Below are 15,616 nucleotides of genomic sequence, written 5' to 3' on the forward strand. Positions count from 1 at the left end.
TTACCCACCACCACTCTGGACTGTTCCTAGTGTCTTCCAGTCCATAAGATCCTCTGTCTTACTCTCTTTTAAAAATAAACCTTGAAATGGGAGATGGTTGGTTAATTTTCTGTCCAGAATGAGGGTGGGCATTTGGGGATCTAGAAAGCTGAGTGCTTCTGAGATTTGCAGTTAATCTTCCTTATTTGAGAATCCCCTCCAACACAGTTCTACTTCCAGTGACTATTTAGTGAGGCTTTTGGAGGATTCTGTGAGTCAAATTAGCTTGGTTATTGCCTTCTTCACTACTATATTCACTTTTCTTAGGAACTACTGAGTCATTTTCCATTTTCCATATACTTTTCAGTTTCCAAAATTTTGTCCGTGTCATCTTCTCTCCCATCTTATCCAATTTTGTGTGTCTGTGCGGGGGGAGGAGGCAGAGGGAGGAGGAGGAGGAAGAATTCGTCGGAAGTCCAGCGCTGGCGGCGGCGGGGGCGGCGGCGGCGGAGGGGAAAGGAAAGAGGAAGGCGGAGCGGCGAGAGGCGGAGACGGAGCCGGACAGGGGCGGCACCACGGCACGAGCCCTGCACAGTCCAGTGTGAGGGGAGCGACGCGAAGAGCAGTCGACGGCGCTGCCGCCACCACCGCCGCCATAGACACACTCTCATCCTACGGGCTACGCCTAGGCCTTGCTGCCAGGAAGCTTCGGCCCCGCAGCTCGGCTTGCTGCGGTCTTAGGTTTCTTTACCTCCAGAAAGAAGAATATTGACCCCTTGAATTCTGGAAGTTCATTGAAGAATCTGAAATTAGGGACTTATTTCAAATTTGGACATGGCTAATCGAGGTGCAACAAGACCCAACGGGCCAAATACTGGAAATAAAATATGCCAGTTCAAACTAGTACTTCTGGGAGAGTCTGCTGTTGGCAAATCAAGCCTAGTGCTTCGTTTTGTGAAAGGCCAATTTCATGAATTTCAAGAGAGTACCATTGGGGCTGCTTTTCTAACCCAAACTGTATGTCTTGGTGACCCTACAGTAAAGTTTGAAATACGGGATACAGCTGGTCAAGAACGATACCATAGCCTAGCACCAATGTACTACAGAGGAGCACAAGCAGTCATAGTTGTATATGATATCACAAATGAGGAGTCCTTTGCAAGAGCAAAAAATTGGGTTAAAGAACTTTAGAGGCAAGCAAGTCCTAACACTGTAATAGCTTTAGCAGGAAACAAGGCCAACCTAGCAAATAAAAGAGCAGTAAATTTCCAGGAAGCACAGTCCTTTGCAGATGACAATAGTTTATTATTCATGGAGACATCAGCTAAAACATCAATGGATGTAAATGAAATATTCATGGCAATAGCTAAAAATTGCCAAAGGATGAACCACAAAATCCAGGAGCAAATTCTGCCAGAGGAAGAGGAGTAGACCTCACCAAACCCACACGACCAACCAGGAGTCAGTGTTGTAGTAACTAAACCTCTAGTTTGAACTAGCTGGAAGAGTCTTCTGCTTCCTAAATGTTAATGACAATGGAATTGGAGCATTTAACCAGCCCAATATGACTTCCAAAAGAAGAGACTTATGATAGAGTCAAGTTTCTAATACACAATTATTTTAAGTGTTTTGAACTTAATTTTTAATAACATGCATGGGTCCTTCTCACTGATGTTTCAACAGTAGGGAAAAAATGAGAACTATGCGGACACTTGTTTCAATGGAAGGTTAGGGGGAATAATTTCTCATCACTAGGAATATAGACAAATGACTGTCTGGACCCACACAGTTAACCAGCCCATTTCTCCACACTGGTACAGTAGTCACCTGTGAGAAAAAATTTGGAACTTACTAATTTGGGCTTTTCAAAAACATCCATTTTTTAGAAGGAGATTCTAAAGTTATTTATGATGCTTAGCCGTAGTATTCAGGCAAATGTTCATTTCTCCTGGTATCTGTATTTAAAATGTACATTTCACATTTTAATAAATTAACCACAAGAAAATAATCACACATATACAAGGTCGGGGGGTGGGGAAGAGTATTAATGGTATCTTAATTATAGCCAGTCCCGTTTTTTTTTTAAATGGGGTAAAAATCAAATGCAATCCCATCTTGTTTTAAGAATTTGAGAACTAATAAATGCACCTTAATGGATAGTGTTCCTTTCAAACATGTGAGTTCTTTAACAAAAATGAAATAAACCAGGTGTCTGTGATTTCTGATTAATCACTACTGGCCATTACATAGGTTTTGTTGTTTGGGGCAGCAGTGATTAATCAGAAATCACAGACACCTGGTTTATTTCATTTTTGTTAAAGAACTCACATGTTTGAAAGGAACACTATCCATTAAGGTGCATTTATTACTCTGTTTATTACTCTGCCTGTATAGCTACAGTGAAGACTTATAGTAAAGTAAATCTTGAAGTCAGGTAGTGTCAGTTCTCCAACTTTATTATCCCTCAATATTGTGTTGGCCATTCTGGGTATTTTGTCTTTTGATATAAAATTTAGAATAAGTTTGTCAATTTCTACAGATATTTGATTGGGATTGTGTGGAATCTCTAGATAAATTTGGGAAGAACTGACACGTTAAAAATATTGGTCTTCCTTTTCATGTATATAGATTATTTCTTTATTCCTTTAGATACGTGTGTGGTTTTAAAAATTCTTTCGTAAGTTTTGCAGTTTTCCTCAAAATGAATGTTGTACACATGTTGTTATACTTATACCTAGGTATTTCATTTGTTTGGCACTAATGCAAATGATTTTGTGTTTTTAATTCCTAATTCCAATTGTTCATTGCTAGTATGTAGGAAAGCAACTGATTTTTTGCATATTAACCTTGTATCCTGCAACCTTGCTATAATCATTCATTAGTTCTGGGAGATTTTTGTTGTTGTTGGTTCTTTTGAGATTTTTCTACAGAAACAATCTTATCTTCTGGGAACAAAGACCCCTTTTCCTTTCTTCGGAAGCTACATACCTTTTATTTACTTTGTCTTATTGCATTAATTAGGACTTCCATTATGATGCTGATTAGGATTGGTAAATGGGAGTCGGGGCATCCTTGCCTTGTTCCTGTTCTTAGAGGAAATGCTTCTAGTTTCTCACCGTTAAATATGATATCAATTGTAGGGTTTTTGTAGATGTTCTTTATCATATTGAAGATTATCCCTGAGATTTTTTGTCATGAATGGGTATTGGATTTTGCCATATGTTTTTCTGCATCTGTTGATATCATCATAGGACTTTTATTCTTTAGCATGTTAATGTGCTCAATTACAATAATTTACTTGCAAATGTTAAACAAACCTTGCATATGTGGAATGAATCCCACTTGGTTGCACTGTTAATTTCTTTTATATATCATTGAATTCCATTTGCTAATATTTTGTTGAGGGATTTTGCATTTCTGTTAGTGGGAGATATTGGCCTATAGTTTTTCTCTTTTTCTAATTTCTTTGGCTTTCGTATTGGTATAATACAGGCCTCATAGAATGAGCTAGGATGTATTTGCTCACTTTTATTTTCTGGAAGAGATTTTAAGAAATTGGTATAATTTCTTCCTTAAATTTTTGGTAGGATTCAACCTACCAAACACTATTTCAGATTAGAGATTTCTGTTTCAAGAAGATATTATTGATTCAATTTAATCAGTTGATATTGGCATACTCAGATTATCTGTTTCTCCTTGTGTGAGTTTTGGTAGTTTGAGTCTTTCAAGAAATTGGTCCATTTCATATAAGATTCATTTCATCAAATTCATGGGCATAGAGCTGTTCATAACATTTCGTTGTTATCCTTTTGATGTTCATAGGCTCAGTAGTGATGGCTTCTCTTTCATTTATGATATTAGTAATTTGTATCTTAATTCTTTTTTTCTTAGATAGCCTGATTAGAGGTTTATCCATTTTATGGATCTTTTCAAAGAACCAGCTTTTGGTTTCATTGATTTTCTGTTTTCAATTTCATTGAGTTATGTTCTAATTTGTATTAATGTTTTCCTTTACATTAGCCTGGGACAAAGTCTATTTGACTCTCAACGACTAGTGACAAGTCTGTCCGTTTGTGTCAACAGACTCAGTCTTTCTTCCTGTGATGAGTTAAGCTAATGCAACCTCAGGAAAGGCAGTTATGATCTTATTTGGAAAATATGGCTTCTAGGTAGATAAGAGAACTTCAAAGAACAACTTCACTTTGTGCTTTGGGAGATACAGAGGATTGAAATAGGGGTGAGGCAGGGAGAGGTCAGAGAGACCTTGAGGCTTCTTTTTCAGTTCAGCCTGTCAAAGCACCATATTTTGGGGTATTGGTTTCTGATCCCCAACACAATCAATGTTACATACTACTCTCCAAGTACTGCTTTTGCTCCAACTTGTAAATTTTAATAGGTTACATTTTCTTTTTCATTTAGTTCAAAGTATTTTTAAATTTCTCTTGAGGCATCTTCTTTCGTTTTTGTTTTTGTTTTTGAGATGGAGTCTTACTCTGTCACCCAGGCTGGAGTGCAGTGGTGCAATCTCGGTTCACTGCAACCTGCCTCCCAGGTTCAAGCGATTCTCCTGTTGAGCCATCTTCTTTCTCTTCTTTCTCACACACAAGAGAAAGAAGTGTGTTGTTTAATCTCTAAGAATTTTAGGATTTCTCATTTATCTTTCTGCTATTGATTCCAAATTTTATTCTTTTATGGCCTGAACGCATACTTTGTGTAACTTCTACTCTTTTAAATTTGATGTGCTTATGAGACTCATGATAATGACAATATAAAAACCTATAATAGATAAACTAATAAAAACCAACAAATTAAACACACTATCAGAGAAAAATTACTTAACTACAAAAGATGACAGTAAGGAAGAAAGGAAGCGAGGAGTTACAAAACAATCAGAAAGCAAGAAACAAAATGTCAGCAGTAAGTCTTCCCTTATCAGTAATAATACTGAATGTAAATGGACTCAGTTCTCTGATTAAAAGACATAGAATGACTTAATGGATAAAGAAAAAAGACTTAACTATATCATGCCTACAAGAAACTTACCTCACCTCCAAAGACACACATCGACTGAAAGTGAAAGGGTGGAAAAAGATATTCCATGCAAGTGGAAATCAAAAAAGAGCAAGAGTAGCTATACTAACTTCAGGTAAAATAGACTACAAGTCAAAGACTGTACAAAGAGAAAAAGAGTGTCACTATATAATAAGGGAGTCAGTAGAACAAGAAGATATAATAATTATGAATATCTATGCTCCTAACACCAGAGGTCCCAAGTATATAAAGCAAACATTAATAGATCTGAAGGCAGATATAGACTGCAACATAATAATCATAGGGGAAGTAGCACCACACTTTCAGTGATGGACAGATCATCTAGACAGAAAATCAACAAAGAAGCATTGGAGTTAAACTATCTACTAGACCAAATAGGCCTAACTGCCATCTGCAGAACATTTCACCCAACTGCTGCAGAATACACATTATTTTTTATCAGTTCATGGAACATTCTCCAGAATAGACCATATATTAGTTCACGAAACAAATCTTAAAAAATTCAAAAAGGAAAACTCATATCAAGTGTATTTTTCTGACAACAATGGAATAAAACTAGAAATCAATAACAATAGGAATCTTAGTAAATTCATGGAAATTAAACAACATGCTCTTGAATGACCAATGGGTCAATGAAGAAATGAAGAAGGAAAATTAAAATGTCTTTAAACAAATGAAAGTGGAAGTGCATCATACCAAAACCTATGGGATACAGTAAAAGCAGTACTAGTACTAAGAGGAAAGCTTATAGCAATACATGCCTATATCAAAAAAGTTGAAACACTTCAAATAAGCAATCTAACAATGCACCTCAAGGAACTAGAAAAGCAAGAACAAACCAAATTCTAAACTAGAAGAAAAGAAATAATAAAGATTAGAGCAGACATAAATAAAATTGAGACTAAAGAACACAGAAGATCAATGAAAAGCTGATTTTTGAAAAGATAACAAAATTGGCAACCTTTAGGTAGACTAAGAAAAAGAGAGAAGACCCAAATAAATAAAATCAGAAATAAAAAAGGGAACATAACAATGGACACTTAAGAAATCCAAAGAATCATTAGAGACTATTATGAACAACTATACACTAGCAAATTGGAAAACCTGAAGAAATACGTAAATTCCTGGACGCATACTACCTACCAAGGTTGAACCAGGATGAAACAGAAAACCTCAGCAAACCAATAATAAATAATGATATCAAAACCATAATAAAGAGTCTCCTCTCAAAGAAAAGCCCAGAACTTGGTGGCTTCCCTGCTGAATTCTACAAAACATATAAAGAAGGACTAATCCTGCGTGATTTTTAATTTGATTAGATTCCTTTTTCCTGGCTTTTTTGAGATAATCATTCTTTCCTTCCCTCCTTTTTTCTTTTAATATGGTGAATTACATTATAGGTTTGTTAATGTTGAACTAACTTTCCATTCTTGACATAAACATATCTTTGTCATTCTGTATTAACCTTTTTATCCATTGCTGGATTCATTTTGTTAATATTTTACTTATGTTCTTTGCATTTCTTTCCTGATTTTGAGTTTGGCCAGTGACTTTATGTCCTCATTTTTTTTTTCCCCCAGTTTTTGTATCAAAGTCATACCAGCCTCATAAAATAAATTTGGGAGTGATTCTTCATTTTTTCCTTCTTGAAATATATTCTGTAAGATTGGATTATTTATTCCTTATGTGTTAAGAGAAAGTTCTACATTCACTTTCTTTTGCTGTGGTAAATAATTACAAAAAAATTTTAGCAACTTAAAACAGCACCAATTTATTATCCCACAGTACTGTGGATAAGTAAGGGGGCAGGGCTGATTTCATCTCTTTGAATCTCATAAGACCAAAATTAAGGTCTCAATTCTTTCTTGAGCCTCAAGGGTAGAATCCATTTTGAAACTCATCAGGTTGTAGTCAAAATTCAGTTCCATACAGCCGTAGGAATGAGGTTTCCTTTTCTTTGAATAAGATAATTAGTAACCTTAATTCCATCTGCAAAGTCCCTTTGACATGCAACATAACATATTAAAAAGCATAACACCAAGGAAAAAGATAATGGAAGCCCAAAATTCTGCCTGCCAAAAGTTCACTTGAAAAACCATTTGTGCTTGCTTTCTCTCTGTAGAAGATTCTAACTACTGATCTTTATAAATAATTATAATAATTTTAAGATTTTATATTTCTCCTTAACTCAGTTTGAAAAGTAAAATTTTTACAGAAATTTAATCATTTTATCTACATTTTCAAATTATTTATGTATTTTTTCATAATATTATCATTTCAAAAAAATTTCAACTTCTATTTTAGATTCAGGGAGTACATGTAGCGGTTTATTATCTGGGTGTATTGCGTGATGATGAAGTTTGGGGTATGATTGTTCACATCACTCAGGGAGTGAGAATAGTACCCAGTAAGTAGTTTTTCAGCCCTTTCCCCTGAGTAGTTTCCAGTGTCGGTCATTCTCATCTTTATGTGCATGTGTACATAATATTAGCTCCCACTTCTAAGTGAGAACATGTGGTATTGGTTTTCTTTTCTTGTATTAGTTTGCTAGGATAATGGTCTCCAGCTCCATTTGTGTTTCTTCAAGGATATGATTTTATTTTTTTATGGATGCATGGTATTCTATGGTGTGTATGTACCACATTTACTTTATCTAGTCTGCCATTGATGATCATTTAGGTTGATTCCATGTCTTTGCTATTGTGAATAGTATGGCAATGAAGATATGCATGCATGTGTCTTTATGGTAAAACAACTCATTTTCCTTTGGGTATATACTCAGTAATGGGATAGCGGGGTTAAATGGCAGTTCTGCTTCTGGTTCTTTGAGAAATCACCACACTGCTTTCCACAATGACTGAACTAATTTATACTTCCGACAACGGAAGTATAAGGATTCCCTTTTCTTTGCAACCTGACCAGCATCTGTTATTTTTTGACTTTTTAATAAAAGCCATTCTGACAGATGTGAGATGATATATCATTGTAGTTTTGATTTGCCTTTCTCTAATGATCAGTGATATTGAGCTTTTTTCCCATATGATTGTTGGCTGCAAGTATGTCTTCTTTTGAGAAGTGTCTGTTCATGTCCTTTGTCCACTTTTTAATGAGGTTGTTTTATTTTTCTTGTAAACTTGTTTAAGTTCCTTATGGATACTGGATATTAGACCTTTGTCAGATGCATAGTTTGCAAAATTCTTCTCCCATTCTGTAGGTTGTCTGTTTATTCTGTTGACAGTTTATTTTGTTGGACAGAAGCTGTGTTAATTAGATCCCATCTGTCAATTTTTGATTTAGTCATGATTGCTTTTGGTGTCTTTTTCATGAAATCTTTGCCCATTCCTATGTCCAGGAAGCTATTGCCTACATTATCTTCCAGGGTTTTTATAGTTTTGGGTTTTACATTTATGTCTTTATTCAGTCTTGAGTTGATTCTTGTATATAGTGTAAGGAAGGGGGTCCAGCTTCAATTGTCTGCATATCGTTATCCAGTTATCCCAGCGCCATTTATTGAAGAGGGAATCCTTTCTGTATTGCTTGGTTTTGTTAGCTTTGTCAAAGATCAGATTGTCCTTGGTGTGAAGCCTTATTTGTGGGCTCTCTCTTCTGTTCCATTGGTCTATGTGCCTGTTTTTGTACCAGTACCATGCTGTTTTGGTCACTGTAGCCTTGTAGTATAGTTTGAAGTGAGGTAATGTGATTCTCCCAGCTTTGTTCTTTTTGCTTAGGATTGCCTTGGCTATTTCAGCTCTTTTTCAGTTCCATATGAATTTTATCATAGTTTTTTTTTTTTCTTTTCTCTAGTTCTGTGGAGAATGTCATTGATAGTTTTATAGGAATAGCATTGAATCTGTACATTGCTTTGGGCAGTACAGCCATTTTAATAATATTTGATTCTTCCAATCCTTGAGCATGGGATATTTTTCCATTTGTTTGTGTCTTCTCTAATTTATTTGAGCAGTGTTTTGCAATTCTCATTGTAAAGATCTTTCATCTCCCTGGTTAGCTGTATTTCTAGGTATTTTATTCTTGTTGTGGCAATTGTGAATGGGGCTGCATTCCTGATTTGGCCCTTAGCTTGACTGTTGGTTGTGTATAGCAATGCTAGTGATTTTTGTATATTGATTTTGTATCCTGAAGCTTATCAGCTGGAGGAGATTTTTGGCCTGAGACTATGGGGTTTTCTACATGTAGAATCATGTCATCTGCAGACAGAGATAATTTGACTTCCTATCTTCCTATTTGGATACCCTTTATTTCTTTCTCTTTCCTCATTGCTCTGGCCAGGGCTTCCAATACTATGTTGAATAGAAATGGGGAGAGAGAGCATCCTTGTGTTGGTTTTCAAGGAGAACGTTTCCAGCTTTTGCCAATTCAGTATTATGTTGGTCATGGGTTTGTGATAGATGGGTCTTAACTATTTTGAGGTATGTTCCTTCAATACCTAGTTGATTGAAAGCTGTTAACATGAAGGATGTTGAATTTTATCTAAAGCCTCTTCTGCATCTATTGAGATAATCGTGTTTTTTTGTCTTTAGTTCTGTTTATGTGATGAATCGCATTTCTTGATTTGCATACATTGGACCAACCTTGCATCCCAGGGATAAAGTCTGCTTAATCATGGTGGATTAGCTTTTCGATTTGCTGCTGGATTTGGTTTGCAAGTATTTTGTTGAGAGTTTTTGCATCAATATTCATGAAGGATATAGGCATGAAGTTTTCTTTTTTTTGTTGCATCTCTGTCAGGTTTTGGTATCAGGAAGATGCTGGCCTCATAGAATGAATTGGGAAGAAGTCCCTTCTCATTTTTTGGGAATAGTTTTAGTAGGAATGGTAGCATCTCTTTGTGCATTTGGTACAAAAATACCGTGAATCTATTTAGTACTGGGCTTTTTTGGTTGATAGGCTATTTATTACTGATTCATTTTCAGAGCTCATTATTGTTCTGTTCAGGGAATCAATTTCTTTCTGGTTCAGTCTTGGGAGGATGTATGTGTTTAGGAATTTATTAATCTCTTCTAGGCTTTCTAGCTTGTGTGCACAGAGGTGTTCATAGTAGTCTCTGATGATTGCATTTCTGTGGGGTCAGTGGTAACATCCCTTTTGTCATTTCTAATTACATTTTTTGAATCTTCTTTCTTTTCTTCTTTGTCTAGCTAGTGGCCTATCTGATTAGTTTTTTCTAAAATCCAACTTTTGGATTTGTTGATCTTTTGAGTTTTTTGGGGGTCTCAGTATCCTTCAGTTCAGCTCTGATTTTGGTTATTTCTTGTATTCCGCTAGTTTGGCATTAGTTTACTCTTGGTTCTCTAGTTCTTTTAGTTGTGATTTTAAGTTGTTAATTTGAGATCTTTCTAAGATTCTGATGTGGGCATTTAGTGCTATAAATTTTCCTCTGAACACTGCCTTAGCAGTGTCCCAGAGATTCTGGTATATTGTGTATTTGTTCTCATTAGTTTCAAAGAACTTCTTGATTTCTGCCTTAATTTCATTATTTATTCAATAGTCATTCAGGAGCAGTTTGATTAGTTTCCATGGGATTGAATGGTTTTGAACACATTTTTTCATCTTGGTTTGTATTTTTATTGCACTGTGGTCTGCAATAAAGAAGGCAATAAGAAGAATGCAAATTCTGTTGTTTTGGGATGGAGAGGTATATTGGATTCATTTTTTTTTCTAATGTTGAGTTCAGCTCCTGAATATCTTTGTTAATTTTCTGGCTCAATGATCTGTCTAATACTGTCAGTGGAGTGCTGAAATCTACTATTATTGTGAAGGAGTCTAAATCTCTTTGTAGGTCTCTAAGAACTTGCATTATGAATCTGAGTGCTCCTGTGTTGGGTGCATATATGTTTAGAATAGTTAGGTCTTCTTGTTGAATTGAACCCTTTATTGTTATATAATGCCCTTCTTTGTCTTTTTTGGTCTTTGTTGGTTTAAAGTATGTTTTGTCTGAAATTAGGATTGCAACCCCTGCTTTTGTCTGTTTTCCATTTGCTTGGTTGATTTTTCTCCATCCCTTTATTTTGAGCCTATGTGTGTCATTGCATGTGAGCTGGGTGTTTTGAAGAAAGCATACCATTGGGTCTTGGTTTTTTATCTACCTTGCCACTCTATGTGTTTTAACTAGGTCGTTTAGCCCATTGACATTTAAGGTTGGTATTGATACGTGTGAATTTGATCTGTCATCATGATGTTATCTGGTTATTTTGCAGACTTGTTTATGTGGTTGCTTTATAGTGCCACTACTCTGCGTACTTCAATGTGTTTTTGTATTGGCTGGTAATGATCTTTCCGTATTTAGTGCTTCCTTCAAAAACTCTTGTAAAACACGTCTGATGGAAACAAATTTCCTAAGAATTTGCTATTCTGAAAAGGATCTTATTTCTCCTTTACTTGTGAAGTTTATTTTGGCTAGATATGAAATTGTTGGATGGATTTTTTTTTTCTTTAAGAATGTTGAATATTAGCCCCCAATCTCTTCTGGATTGTAGAGTTTCAGCTGAGAGGTCTGCTGTGAGTCTCATGAGCTTCCCTTTGTAGGTGACCTGAACTTTCTCTCTAGCTGCCTTTAACATTTTTTTTTTTTAATTTTAACCTAGGAGAATCTGATGATTATGTGTCTTAGGGATGATCTTCTTCTGAAGTATATTACTGGGGTTCTCTGCATTTCCTGAATTTGAATGTTGACCTCTCTAGCAAGTTTGGGGAGCGTTTAATAGATGACGTCCTGAAATATGTTTTTCATGTTGTTTGCTTTCTCCTTATCCCTTTCGAGGATGCCAATATTCTATATTTTGGAGAAGTTATGTTCATTCCATTTCATTCTTTCTTCTTTATATTTGTCTGACTGTCTTATTTCATAGAGCCAATCTTCAAATTTTGAGATTCTTTCTTCAGCTTGGCCTATTCTGTTGTTAATACTTGTGATTGCATTTTGAAATTCTTATAGTGTATTTTTCAGCTTCATCAAATCAGTTTCTTTTTCTTACCAGCTATTTTGTCTGTTAGCTTCTACATTGTTTTATTGTGATTCTTAGTTTCCTTGGATTGGGTTTTGTCATTCTCCTGAATCTTGATGATCTTCATTCATACTCATATTCTGAATTCTATTTCTGTCATTTCAGCTAACTTAACCTGAATAATTATACTTTTTGGAGAACTAGTGCAGATGTTTGAAGGGCATAATGCACCCTGGCCATTTGAGTTTCTGGTGTTCTTCCACTGGGTCTTTCTCATCTCTGCATGTGGGTGTACCTTTAACTGCTGGGCTTCCTCTGACTAAAGTGGTCAGGTGGGGACAGAGTGGTTGTGCTGGAGTCCTAGGCTGGGTGACCCTGCCTAGGAAGAAGTGAGGACCAGGAGAACACTCTGGTCACTTTTCTGTGAGGTGGGTGCTCTGTGCTAAGGGGCCTGACCAGCTCCTTGTTTCTGTTCTCCATGGTCTCTCCAGAGCCTATAGACAGCAAGCATGAGGGCTTTGAGACAGCAAAGTTGGCAACACACCCCTCCCACTAGGAGCTCTGTCCCAAGGAGTCACAGAGCTGCTACTGGCTTGATAACCCCGGCCAAGGGTTACTGTAGACCCAAGCTGGGAAGACCTAGTCAGTGAGGAGATATGGGATCAGGGTCCTACGTAACAAGCAGTCTGGCCACTTTTCCATAGGGCTGTTGCAGTATGCTGGGGATTTGCTCCAATCCCTGATCAACTTGACTTTTCCAGCACCTCAGGGTATCAACAATGATGGCTGTGAAACAGCAAAGATGGAGGCCTGACCCTGCCTCTGGGAGCTCCATCCCAGGGAAGTACAGACTTGCTGACAACCTGAACACACCAGTAGAGGTGGTTGTAGACTTAGGCCTGAAGATTCTGCCCAGTGGGGAACTACTTCTGTCCCTAGTCACCTTGGACTTGAACCAGCTTTTTATTTCATTTATCTTTTGTATTTTTATTTTCTTTCAATTTTATTTAGTTCTGCTCTGATCTTTGTTATTTTCTTTCTTCTGCTGGGTTTGGATTTGGTTTGTTCTTCCTTCAGTTCCTTGAGTTGTGACCTCAGATTGTCGATTTGTACTCTTTCAGACTTTTTTATGTAGGCATTTAATGCTTTGAACCTTTTTCTTAGCACACTTTTGCCGTATCCCACAAGTTTTGATAGGCTGTGTCACTATTATGGTTCAGTTCAAAGAATTTTAAAATTTTTATCTTGATTTCAATGTTGACCCAGTGATCATTCAGGAGCACATTATTTAATTATCATGTATTTGCATGGTTTTGAGAGTTCCTTCTGGAGCTGATTTCTAATTTTATTCCACTATGGTCTGAGAGAGTACTTCACATAATTTGATTTTCTTAAATTTACTGAGACTTGTTTTGTGGCCTATCATATGGTCTATCTTAGAGAATATTCCATGTGGTAATGAATAGAATGCATATTCTGTAGTTGTTGGGTAGAAGGTTCTATAAATATCTCTTCAGTCCATTTGATGTAAGGTGTAGTTTCAGACCACTGTTTCTTTGTTGACTTTCTGTCTTGATGACCTGTCTAGTGCTGTCTGTGGAGTATTAAAATCCCCCACTATTATTGTGTTTCCATCTATGTCATTTCTTAAGTCTAGTAGTAATTTTTTTTTAAATTTGGGAGCTCTAGTGTTAGTTGCATATATATTTAGCATTGTGATATTTTCCTGTTGGACTAGTGTTTTTTTATCATTATATGTCCCTCTTTGTCTTTTCACACTGCTGTTGCTTTAAAGTTTGCTTTGTCTGATGTAAAAATAGGTATTCCTGACTGAGCATGGTGGCTCACACCTGTAATCCTAACACTGGGAGGCTGAGGTGGGTGGATCACCTGAGGTCAGGAGTTCAAGACCAGCCTGAGCAATATGGTGAAACCCTGTCCCAAGTAAAAATACAAAAATTAGCCTGGCATGGTGGCAGGAGCCTGTAGTACCAGCTACTTGGGAGGTTGATACAGGAGAATTGCTTGAACCTGGGAGGCAGTGGTTGCAGTAAGCTGAGATGGTGCCACTGCACTCAAGCCAGTGTGACAGAACAAAACTCTATCTCAAAAATAAAATAAAATAAAATAAAATAAAATAAAATAAAATAAAAAGCAATTCCTGCTCCCTTTTGGTGTCCATTTGCATGGAATATCTTTTTCGAGGAGTTTTTTTCTCTGTGTGTGTGTGTGTTAAGTGAGTGTAATGAAGACAGCAGATACGTGGTGAATTCCTTTCTTTTATTATTATACTTTAAGTTCTAGGATACATGTGCAGAACATACAGGTTTGTTACATAGGTATACGTGTGCCATGGTTGTTTGCTGCACCCATCAACCCATCATTTACATTAGGTATTTCTCCTAATGCTATCACTCCCCTCCCCACCCCCAACAGGCCGTGGTGTGTGATGTTCCCTTCCTTGTGCCCATATGTTCTCAATGTTCGACTCCCACTTATGAGTGAGAACATGCAGTGTTTGGTTTTCTGTTCTTCTGTTAGTTTGCTGAGGATGATGGTTTCCAGCTTCATCCATGTCCCTGCAAAGGATATGAACTCATTCTTTTTTATGGTTGCATAGTATTCCATGATGTATATGTGCCACATTTTCTTTATCCATTGTAACATTGATGGGAATTTGGGTTGGTTCCAAGTCTTTGCTATTGTGAATAGTGCTGCAATAAACATGCATGTGCATGTGTCTTTATAGTAGAATGATTTATAATCCTTTGGGTATATACCCAGTAATGTGGTTGCTGGGTCAAAGGGTATTTCTAGTTCTAGATCCTTAAAGAATCGCCACACTGTCTTCCACAATGGTTGAATTAATTTGCACTCCCATGAACAGTGTAAAAGCATTCCTGTTTCTCCATGTCCTCTCCAGCATCTGTTGTTTCCTGACTTTTTAATGATCACCATTCTAACTGGTGTGAGATGGTATCTCATTGTGGTTTTGACCAGTGATGATGAGCTTTTTTTCTTATGTTTGTTGGCTACGTAAGTGTCTTCTTTTGAAAAGTGTCTGTTCATATCCTTCGCCCACTTTTTGATGGGGTTGTTTGTTTGTTTTTTCTTGTAAATTTGTTTAAGATCCTTGTACATTCTGGATATTTGCCCTTTGCCAGATGGATAGATTGCAAAAATTTTCTCCTGTCCTGGCCTATTCACACTGATGATAGTTTCTTTTGCTGTGCAGAAGCTCTTTAGTTTAATTTGAACCCATTTGTCAATTTTGGCTTTTGTTGCCATTGCTTTTGGTGTTTTAGTTATGAAGTCTTTGCCCATGCCTATGTCCTGAATGGTATTGCCTACATTTTCTTCTAGTATTTTTATTGTTTTAGGTCTTATGTTTAAATCTTTAATCCATCTTGAGTTAATTTTTGTATAATGTGTAAAGAAGGGGCCTAGTTCCAGCTGTCTGCATATGGCTAGCCAGTTTTCCCAACATCATTTATTAAATAGAGAATCCTTTCCTCATTGCTTGTTTTTGTCAGGTTTGTCAAAGATCAGATGGTTGTAGATGTGTGGTACTATTTCTGAGGGCTCTGTTCTGTTCCATTGGTATATATATCTGTTTTGGTACC

At 36.6% G+C, this 15,616-nt stretch overlaps 1 pseudogene across 1 annotated transcript; it reads left to right on the forward strand.

Annotated features, from left to right (window-relative positions):
- Window positions 1–415: 415 nt before the first annotated feature.
- On the forward strand, window positions 416–1,460 carry LOC105544880 (annotated as a pseudogene). Its single transcript, XR_001006835.1, has one exon. The product of XR_001006835.1 is annotated as a ras-related protein Rab-5A pseudogene (transcript).
- The last annotated feature ends 14,156 nt before the right edge of the window (window positions 1,461–15,616 follow it).

The sequence above is a fragment of the Mandrillus leucophaeus genome, unplaced genomic scaffold, assembly GCF_000951045.1.
Source record: "Mandrillus leucophaeus isolate KB7577 unplaced genomic scaffold, Mleu.le_1.0 Scaffold311, whole genome shotgun sequence".
NCBI lineage: Eukaryota > Metazoa > Chordata > Mammalia > Primates > Cercopithecidae > Mandrillus > Mandrillus leucophaeus.